This window comes from Panthera uncia, chromosome B1, assembly GCF_023721935.1.
Source record: "Panthera uncia isolate 11264 chromosome B1, Puncia_PCG_1.0, whole genome shotgun sequence".
NCBI lineage: Eukaryota > Metazoa > Chordata > Mammalia > Carnivora > Felidae > Panthera > Panthera uncia.
Window position 1 is genome coordinate 156543735 of NC_064811.1, and position 11083 is coordinate 156554817.

The following is an 11083-nucleotide window of genomic DNA, read 5'->3' on the forward strand; positions in this document are numbered from 1 at the left end:
GGTACTGCAGAAGGTCGTGGGGTTCAAAGGTAGTCCTTTCTCCAGAAGGCTCCTGTGTAGCCCACTGCCAAGCTCCAGCTGAAAAGAGAATGGCACATGGAGAAAACTGCAGTGCCCATGTTCTGGGATAATAAATGAAGCCTGGGAGAGAAAGCAGCCATCAGGCAAGAACGAGAGAAAGCCACCCCTCTCTTGCTTCCTCCCTCTGCTATCACTTGCTGGGAAGGGGAAAAGGACTATCTGCCTGGACAACCCTTAAATCGATGCATCCTAATTAAGAGAGGATTTAATTCATCAAAGTGACAGCAACTCTATTTATATCATCCCCTTCAACAGGGCTTAGGGCTGGCCTATGAGGTTATTCTCTCTCCCTCTCCTTCCTTTTGCCTTCTCTCTCTTGCTCTGTCTGCTTTCTCTCCCTCCATCTCAATCTCTCTCTCTCTCTTTCTCTCCTTCTGTCCCTTTCTAATAGAGATCCCTGGCAAGATTGAAGATGGAGGATCATTTCAAGCTGAGAACTGTTCAGCCGTCTCGCCAAGTCTTTTTAAGAGCTCCCACCCCCCCACCCCCGGCCCTCTAATTTGGCCTGGAAAACCACACAGGCCTGTTGCAGCGGCAGGGATGACAGCGGGCCTGCCGGACGCCTGGCAGAGGACAGGAGAGCGCCCCCCACAGACCCGCCTCAGGAGGCGGCCAGGGGTCGGACGCTGCCCCCCGCGGCCCTCAGAGGGCCCCTCATTTTACAATGAGGAAACTAACGAGTGGGACAGAGGGAGTGACATGGCCGGATTACACAGCTAATCAGAGGCAGGGCCCAAACCAGACCTCCCAAGAATCAGGGGCCTCTGCAGCTCACCAGCCCACGGCCACCTCCACACGGCGCTGAGGAGACGACCTGTCAGGCAGCCCCTTCCTTGGGGTGGAGGCCCTCTCCTCTCTCCTCATTTTTTACTAGGATGAGCTCTGTTAAGCTTCCTCATTAAAGACAGTTAACACGTGCCAGATACTGTATGGGAAGCGCTGGGCCACAAGTTTTATCGAAGTTAATCTTCTCAGCGTTATAAGGTGAGCACGGCTTCTTATTCCTATTTTAGGATGAAGAAACAGACTCAAAGAGATTAAGTGACTCGCCCAAACGGTAGATGACTAACCGCTAAGCCATTCTTTCAGCCACCGGCTGTAATGCCACTTTTAAATTGAAATTACTCCCGACGGGCATTAAATTAAGCTCTTTACATTTTGGTGGGGATGAATTTGACTGGAACCGTGTGTTCAGAGAGACCTGTCCCTAGCCCGGCGCTCTGAGGCTGCAGGGGAAGGAGAGACCCATCCTCCTCGGGTTGGCGCCACGCCCTGGCTCTCGGACCTGATTCCGAGGACGGAAGAGCTTCCCCAGCACGGCCCAGCCGCCATATTGAGCAGCGGCAGCTGTCCACCAGCAGCCTCGACAGTCCGCAGAACGTTCCAGAAAAGAGCCACTTCCATGGCTTAGCTTGTATAGAACTCCACCAGGGTCTGCCTCAGTCTTGGGAGGCCCCTGTTTTGTAACTGTTATTAAATGGGTCCCCAGAATTCAAAAAAAAAAAAAAAAAGGAGGGGGGAGAAGAAAAGAAAAGTGGATCCTGCCCACTTCCACCCCCGGCCCAGGGTGGCCATTGGTCATGCGCAAGGCATGGAAGCCTGAAGAACAGCCCCTCTGCCAGGGCGAGGTAAGGGGGGGGGAGTTGCGAGGGGGTGGGGAGCCCAGCGGCCGCGCAGAGGCTCATGGGTGAGCGAGCGCCCCGCTCCTCTTAAGTTGGGTTGCGCTCGGTCGCCATCAGTCAGCGCCGGGATGAAAGGGCTATAAAACCAACACAGCGCCCGAGACCGTATGAAAATATATATCCTGATGTGTCAGGAATACCTGGCGCGCCTTTAACCTCAACTTCAGATGAACCAACACGCCTCGGAGCACATTTATATGCAAAGGCATATAATATGTCCCCTGTATCTAATTATCTGTCAACCTGAGGCAGTTTGTTTTCCAAATCGGCCTCTCGGCTGTGACTTTACGAGGTCATAAAGAAAACGATGCCACTCTGCACTGAAACGCAAGGAGAGCCTGGATCAACAAATTATACTCCTTAATGGTGTCTCTCGGCCTGGAGATTCAGGCCTGGCGGAAAGAAAGAAGCCCGGCCCTTGTTGCCTGCCCGCTGCCTTCTGCTAAAGAAAAGAGAAAGGGGCACACGGGGCACGGCTTATTCGAGAGACTTCCTACTCTTGCTCAGCTGTCCTCGGCTCTGCATTTCCTCCCGTGCGGCGGCTGTCTGTCTGGAAGTTGTTAGCCTGGCACCCTGCAGCGGGTGCTCCTGAGGTCTGCAGCCGCCCCTGGATTTGGCCGGTCTTGGGCCCCGGAGCATCTTGAGCTCCTGAGAGGCCCCCCGATCTTTGGCTCCACCGGAGAAAGCTTTGATCCGCTCTGCACGAGACAGCTCCTGCCTGCACCGGCCCCGAGATTCTGGTCCCATAGGAAAGTGGGCTGGAAGATGTGTATTCCGCCATGCATCCGCCAGCAGAAGGAGTGGGGACTCCTGGAAACTTCTAAGCAAGAGAAGAAAATTCCTCCTCCCAAAGCAGGGAAGGTAGGTGGCAGCAGCAGGAATGCTATTGTGCTGAATCGCTGGCTGAGACTCTCTCCTGCCAAGCTCAGCACTGTAAGTGTGTGCACAGGCCCGCGGTACACACACACACAGACACACACACAGACACACACACGGAAAGGGCGGGGGGATGGGCCCAACACAGTCTTCAGCCCCGATTAGTCCTCCTCTGATCTTCAGCAGATTAATTAGGAAGTTTGTCAGGAACCAGCCGTGAACTCCAGCCGCTCCTCTCTGGGAGTGGTAACGGTGCCAGCGAAATCCAAGCTTCAGGAATTCCTGTACCCACGCTGCGCCTATGATTAATGATAGAAAGGAATAAAAAAAGAGGGGTCAACAGCTGAGTGCAAAGCAAGTTGCTAGACAGGGAGTAATTAAGATACTTGGGTAAATATGATTAATAAGCTCAAACTGGCAGGGTGTGCAGTAAACAAGGACTAACCAGATGGTCCCCTCTCTTCTGACAAGGCTGGGCACTTGGAAACAAGGGGGGCTGTGGGGGGAGGGGGAGAGACCAAAGCGAGAGGGGAGGGGAGGGCAACTTGAAAGGCATGACTGAAACTTTACTTTCCTTCACTGACCCCATCTGGAGGGAAAGGTTGGCTCCCTGGGGAGGGATTAGGACAGGGAGGTGGCTTTGAGACTCCATGGATCTTCTTATCACAGGCAGCAGACAAATTGCTGGGTGTGGAAGGATTGCTGTTCAGACATCAAGGCCACACTTCTAAAGGCTGCACTCCTGCCCTGCATGCAAGCAGGAGCACTCCCTCTTGTTCTCTCTCTTTCATTTAGCTGCTCCCTACAAGGTGCAGGCAAGACACATAGAGCACAAGTTGGTGGCACTGGGCTCGTTGACTCGGGCCGCCGTAACAAAGCACTGCATGCTGAGCAACTTCAACAACGGCAACGTGTTGTCTCGAAGTTCTGGAAGCCAGAAGTTCAAGATCAACGTATCTGCGGCATTGGTTCCTCCTGAGGCTGTGAGGGGGACTCTGTCCCACGCCTCTCCCCTAGCTTCCAGGGGTTTGCTGGTGATCTGTGGTGTTCCTTGAATTGTAGGTGCATCACGCCATCTCTGCCTTCGTGACATTCTCCCCATGTCTGTGGGTCTTTGTCCAAATTTCCCCTTTATATAGGGCACCAGTACTCTGGGTTAGGGCCTACCCTAATGACTTTATCTTAACTGATTACATCTGCAGTGGCGCTATTTCCAAATAAGGTCACATTCTGAGGTATTTCACCATGTGGATTTGAGGGGGACATAATTCAACCCCTGACAGTCACTTCTCAGGTTGAAAAGCAAAACAGGAAACGAATTCTTACTCAGAAGGGACCTGAACCAAGAAAAGGTATGCTTTCACCGCACTGTTCGTAGAAAGGGTTCGTGGCACAGACTCCCATTTCTCATCCCACTGTCTGCTAAAAAATACGCCTCTTTCAAGTCCGAACCACTGCCTTGCAAAGAACATCTCTTTCTGTGTAACGTCAAGGAGACAGTCTAATGTTTCTAGAAATGAAGTTGAGAAAGAGCCATGGTTACATGTCCCCAACAATCCAGGAAATGTCTACAGGCCCTAAAAGAGAAGACTCAGAAGATTTGTCCTTAAATAGCAGATCGGTGCCGAGCCGTCTCATCTACAGGTGTGGGCAGCTAGGTATGTCCATGCTAAGGACAAGGCATTGTTTGAGAGATTAAAGAAACACAGGATTAATCCCTAGTCTAAAGGAGCTTAGAGTCTGGAATCCTCTGTTAGTCTCCTGTGACTGTTGTGACAAATTACCACAACGTCGGAGGCGTAAAACAACAGAAACTTACTCTCACAGTTCTGGAGGTCAAAAGTCCAAAGTCAGTATCACTGGGCTGAAATCAAGATGTCAGTAAGGCCAGGGCCATGCTCTCCAGAGGTGCTTGGGGAGAATCCATTCCCTGCCTGTCACAGCTTCTAGTAGTTTCTGGCATTCCTTGGCTTGTGACTACATCAGTCTAATCTGCAAGGACATTATCTTCAAATCTCTTTCTGCTCTGCTTTATGCTTTCACATCTCCTTCTCCTGTGTCTGCAGTCTCCTTCGCCTCCCTTTTATAAGGATGTGTGTGATTTTGTGTAGAGCCACCTGGATAATCCAGGACAGTTTCCCCTTCTCAAAATCCTTAATTGAGTCCCATCTCCAAAGACCTCCCCACCACCTCCATTTTTTTTTCCACATAAGATAACTATCACAGGTTCCAGGGCTTAGGAAGTAGATATCTCTTGAAGGCCATTTCTCAGCCTACCTCATTCCTCATGGATTTTTCTTACCCTAATCACCTTCTCAGTTGATCTATATAAAGCTAGGTGGCCTGGTCTCCGCCCCCATCTTGCAGATAAGGAAAGCTAGGCATCGATGGCAAAGTATACTCTTCTACAGAAAGTAAAAAAAAATCAGGCTTAGATGAGGACTCATGGAGTATTTAATCTGTCCTCTATATCTGTCCACTGTCTTCTGTGTATCACCAATCTATGAAAAATATATTTTTGAAGGGAATGTTAGAAATGATAAGGTTGTTGCCAACTTTTTATTTGGCCAAGTAAGGATAGTCAATAGAAATCCTACCATATATTTTCACTCATAAAGGAATATATCTTAATTCTAATAAACTAACTAAGCAAGACATATGTCAGAGCAAAGCACAGTTCTCAAGAAAAGACTCTGGGCCGTCTTATACCCTTGATGCCCCATGCCATTCTATTTTGCAGTGTTCCCAAGGTCATAACAATGCATTAAAGACCTGCTGTTAAAAAAAGAAAAATAAAAACGACCCTCTGGATCAAGGATCTACTTTCAGCGAGAATGACCCAGTTGGGCAAAAGCCCACAGGTGTTAACTTCCCAGGAACCAAGGGGACAGAAGCAAGAGGGGCTAATCAGTGGTGCTAAGAGGCCTTATTATCACCTTCCTGCCCCATCAGAAACTTTCTCAAGGCCTGGAGGCAAATGGAGCACCAACCAAACCAAGCTCAACCAGATGAAACTAGCCGATGGGGCACCCAGCCTGCTTGCCAACCTGGGACCATTCATTGTCTGTCAGTTGTGGAGCTCTGCCAATAGGTACAGAATGCTCCCTGCACTGTGGTTGGGGTTTTGTCCTCTGTAAAGAAGTACTTGACACAAAAGAGAGTGATACCCCACCTGGTGAGCACTTCCTGGTCCCTTTTCCTCTCTCACCCTGAAAAAAAGTGCAATAATTATAGACAAAACTGAATAAGGTCATCACAGAATAATAATAATAATAATAATAATAATAATAATAATAACATTGTAGTAAAGACTTTCTTCTGAGAATCTTACTCAACCTTCCAATGTGTCATTCCCCAGCCCTCCAACTCTTCACTCAGGTGGGGTGAGAAATTCTGCCCCAAGTCCCAAACTTGGCCAGGGAGCGTATGTGAGTATACCTCAGCAGGCATCTAAGGTGATCCCAGGATAGCACAGCAGATATTTCTTCCTTTCCCTGGGACTTCAGCACTTTGCAGCATGGGATTTTATTCCCAATATCTCATTTACACTCGTCCCGATTTCTCATTTGCAACAACAGAGTCCGGGTAAAAGAAATGAGAACAGATGCTGTCTGTACCAAATTAAGACCAGTGCAACCACACAAAATGCAAAATGCAATCTCGCAGTCTGTCAAAGAGTGGCCAGCATAGGGCTGCTCTGTCACCTGGCTACATAACCCTCTGGGCAAACTTCTTGACACAAAGGGCCACAAGAGAGGCTGGGCCCACAGTGATGCTGAGATGGTCTGGCTGACCACTTCATCCTCTGGCTCAAAAACAGGATCTAAACTCCATCAGCTATGAAAACAGAAAAATTAAATAAAAAAACAAAACAAAACAGGAAAATGAGCATAAGAGAATCAATCAACTCTGCAAAAGTCTGAGCACTGCTTGTGGGCCCGACACTGCACTCAGTGTGGGGGATGCGGAGAGGGACAAGGCAGAGATCTTGTCCTCAAGGAGGTCACGGTGGACACAGGACACCATGGCAACACACAATACATTGTAATATGGGCTGTAACAAATGTGTAGACAGAGCCCAAACACAAATGAAGGGCTCTGTATTAGTTGGGATCCCCAGAAGCAGACCCTGAAGCAAACATTCAAGTACAAAGACGTTATTGGTCGTTGGGGTGGGGACGGGGGGTGAACAGTGATAGGGAAGGGGGGGAATGAGAAAGGAAAGGGAAGGAACCGAGAAGGGATGAAGGGATGTGTTATCAACCAGTTGCTTCTGTGGGCAAGTGGAGCTTCGCTCCATGGGAGACCCCAGGGGCTGCTGTAGAGAAATGCCTCGGGAATGCCCTGCCCAAAGGGTGAGGGAGCCGGGGTGTTTGTCTACCGAGTCCCATCAGTTATTGGGGGTGGGCTGCTCTGGGGACATAACTCCCAACATTTCCAACCCACCTTGCACCTGGGCAGGGTGGGCAGACAAAGGAAGCCCCCAGAAAAAGAGTTGCGGGTGCTGGCAGTGGGAAGTCAGGCTGGTGTGTCAAAACGTGGTAAATGCCAAGGGGAAATGGGTGGGGTGCTGATGGCAGCTGCTATCGACCCGCGAGTTCTAACCCAAAGGAAAGCAGGAGGTCCGAAAAGTTACAAAGCAGAGCTAGTGTTTGAGCGGGGCCTTGGAAGATGAGGAGGAGATTGCCACGCAGAGATGGGCAGAGGGGGTCAGAGAGGGAGGGCCTTCATCCCACAGTGAGGGAAATGCATGAATAAAGAAACAGCGTGAAAGCAGGCTAGGATTCTAGCTGTTGTGTGGACAGGAGATCCAGACAAGCAGCTGGACAGGCCTGTGGGGAGGCAGACTCGGGCCAGGCTGTGAAGGGCCTGTATTCACGCCAACAAGCTTGGCATTTCCTGCAAACAGGGAGCCGTCAGTGGCTTTTACATAAGAAAGTTACACCAACTCAGATGAAGACTTAATGAACTTCCTGGCCCCATGCCAGGCAATCCATGCCAGGCCCCAGCTTCAAGAGGGCAACGCTAGGGTCATATATGTTCTCTGCAAGACCCAGTTGGGGAAAAACTCAACGTCCACACAACGTTTGAGCGCACGGAGCTAGCACGTGGGCTTAGTAGACTAATGAAACTAACTCCTCATAAAACAAACAGCTGAGAGAGGCAATTAAATGAATGAAAATAAAACGAACTTGCCAAAGCAATGGCATGGTTCTGCGCACATGGGACCTGACATTCCTGGGAAACAACAGGCTTCTGTTTCAAGGCAGCCTGGAGCTGCCTTGACAGACGTACCGGCCGAGCCAGGGCATACCTCCTCTGTTCGCAGACACCGCCGCCTGGGGACTGGGAGCTGGCAGCGGCATCCATGCTCCCGGATTCTGACCCCACCCTACCTTTGCAGGAGGCAGTACTGCCAAAACAAGAGATTCTCTATCCCTGTTTTGGGAAAGTTTGTCCTCTAGGTTCACATATCATCATAACCACTTGAGTGAGGGAAAGAACAAAGAATCAAAAGACTTGCCCAACCTTGAAGCGCGCTCGTTCTCATTCATTACAGCCCAGCTTCGGGTACTGGTTATGAGTTGCTTAGGTTGAATTCAGTTTGCTTCACTATCAAGTCAGTTGCCTAGGGGCTTGGCTCAAGAGGACACCCTCACAACTGCTCCCACAAAGGTTGAGGAGATACTACTGATTTCAAAGTAGAAATAAGAGAAGGAAGCTGTTAGAGCCTGTTTCTGGTCCTGAGGGCTGGCTCCAGTCCCTACAAAGGCATTGTGGTTCGGCAGACTTCTAGAATGACCCGACGAGCTCTACCTCCTGGTATGTGGGCCTTTGTAAACTCTCTTGAGTATGGACTGGACCTAATGACTCACTTCCAGTGAATAGAGTACGGCAATAGTGATGGCATGTCACCTCAGAGATTAACCTCACAAAGGCTGTGAGTTCCATCTTGTTCATTCTCTTTCTCTCTCACTTGGATGAGCTGCCCTGTGGGGAAACTCATATAAGAAGGAACTGAGGGCAACCCCAGCCAACAGCCACTGAGGAACTGAGTTCTGCCAACAACCATTGATGAGTTTGGAAGTAAATCCACCCCCACTTTGAGCTTCAAGATGACCACAGTCCCAGCCAACACCTTGATCGCAGCCTTCTGAGAGACCAAGAAGCAGATGGCTCAGCTAAGTGGTGCCTGGATTCCTGACCCACAGAAACTATTAGATAATAAATATGTTTTTTTTTAAGTTGCTACATTGGGGGGTAACTTGTTACACAGCAGTAGATAACTAACACAGGCATGTTAGTGGAGAAGATAGTGAAGGAATATACAGACACATTAAGAAAGCTTAAGGCCAAGAGAAAGTCAAAACTTTTGCTATTATATACCTTGGGCAGAGTTGGGCCTTCCCATAGACTGCCAGGCTTCTGTACAACGTTACAGCAAAGACATTGGAAAAGACTCCTAGCCCACAAAGTACTCCCACTCCCTGATTTGTTGACGTATGCTGAAACTCCACAACTAGTCTTTTCTTTGCTTTAATGTTCTTTCTTTTAAAATATACTAAAATTCAGTCAGAAAAACAAAACCAAGTCATAAACCCTTACTTTATTAATTGTGCAATTTTAGTCAGTCATTTATGTATACCTAAAACTATATATAGGAACAAAAACATGAATTTTGAAAAGTTACTCTTCTCTGCCTATATTTCATTTTACGATAGGATAAATACCACCTGTCTTATACGGATCTTCTTTGACTGACAATTGAGTTATGTCCCCATAAACCCATAATAAGTTGAAAAAATCAGAAGTGGGAAATACATTTAATACACCTAACCTACTGAACATCAGGGCTTAGCCTAGCCAACTTTAAATATACTCCATACACTGACATTAGCCGACAGTTGAGCAAAACCCCCTAACACAAAGCCTAGTTTATAATAAAGTGTTGAACATCTCCTGTAATTGATTGAACACTGTACCGAAAGTGAGAAACAGAATAGTTGTCAGTCCACCCTTGTGATCACATGGCTGACTGGGGGCTGCGCCTCCCTGCCTCACCCAGCATCACCAGAAAGAATCATCCTGCCTGATGGCTAGCCGGGGAAAAGACCAAAACTCAAAATTTGAAGTCTGGTTTCTAATAAATGTGATGGCTTTCACACCCTCCTCAAGCTGAAAAATCAAATCATAGTATGTCAGGGGCCACCTGTATATCTCATAGAATTGCTGAGATGATTAAATGAGGTCATGTGCATGAAAGTGGTTTTTGGTGGTTTTTTTAGTTTGTTTATTTATGAGAGAGAGCAAGTGGGTGAGGGGCAAAGAGAAAAGGAGAGAGAGAGAATCCCAAGCACGCTCCATACTGTCAGCACGAAGCTCGAAACTCACAAACCAAGAGATCGTGACCTGAGCCAAAATCAAGAGTCAGATGCTTAACCGACTGAGCCACCCCAGGGGCCATCATGAGAGTGTTTCTCAAACCATAAAGGGCTCCGGTGTTCTCCTATATGTGACACACTCTAAATGGTCATTAAACTGAATGGTCCATTCAGTACAATGGGCTCTTATAAAGCCCTTTCCTGGAAGTAGCTTTTAGAGAGGCAGAGGAAGTGAAGGAGAACAAAGCCACTGGGGTTGGGAGGCATGGGGAAGAGGCAGAAAGCCTGTTCACAACTTTTGAAGATTCAGTCCCAAAGGAGTGAGTGCGACTTTAACCACTGACTTCTGAAAGACTTCCTGAAAGCCTTGACTTGGTGAGTATACAGCAACCCAGGCCCCCAAGTGCTTTTTCTTTTTGCTATCATTTATTGCAAGCACTACCCTTCTCCCTTCAGCCGCACCAGCTGATTTCACCTTCCCCACAGCCTATGGGGTAGGAACTATTGTTATTCCCCTTTCACAGATGTTGAAACCAGGGCTTTGAGACCTTAAGCGACTTGCCAGGGTCACACAGAAAGTAGGTGATGGAGCAGGGATCCATGCCTGTCACCGGGAGGGCCAAACAGTGTCCTGTAAGATGTGCTTCCTTGCACTCTGTCCTGCATCTTCTAGGAGAGCGATTTCTCTCCCTTCTCCTTCTTTGTTTCCCTCTTCCTATAAAACATGCTGTGACACTTCACACAAAGAGCCACGTATACAAATCAATTGCAATCAGCTGTATTTCTCTCCTGATGTTAAAAGACTCGTAAAGGAAAACGCACTTGTTTCAAACACCCTTTTCTGACACTAAATCAACTCTCCACCGTTGGTGGAATTTCTGCACAAATTGAGCTAGGCCCTCCCGAGACCCAGGTTACCAGCATAAATCCCAGGTTTGTAGAGGCTGTCTAGATATATTAATAGAAAGAGGTTGATCTGGTGGCTGAGTTTTCCTGGGGGCAGGGGGCGGGGGTTGGTTGAAACTTCTTAACTTCTAGTGCAGGTCAGAAGGACATTTGGCA

The 11083-nt window shown here is 48.5% G+C and overlaps 1 long non-coding RNA gene across 1 annotated transcript; it reads right to left on the reverse strand.

Annotated features, from left to right (window-relative positions):
- Positions 1-2551: 2551 nt before the first annotated feature.
- On the reverse strand, positions 2552-8255 carry LOC125923262 (uncharacterized). Its single transcript, XR_007457980.1, has 3 exons — positions 8169-8255; positions 5812-5848; positions 2552-2938 (listed from the first exon to the last, which is right to left on the reverse strand). It is a non-coding gene; the product is annotated as an uncharacterized LOC125923262 (long non-coding RNA).
- Positions 8256-11083: the final 2828 nt, after the last annotated feature.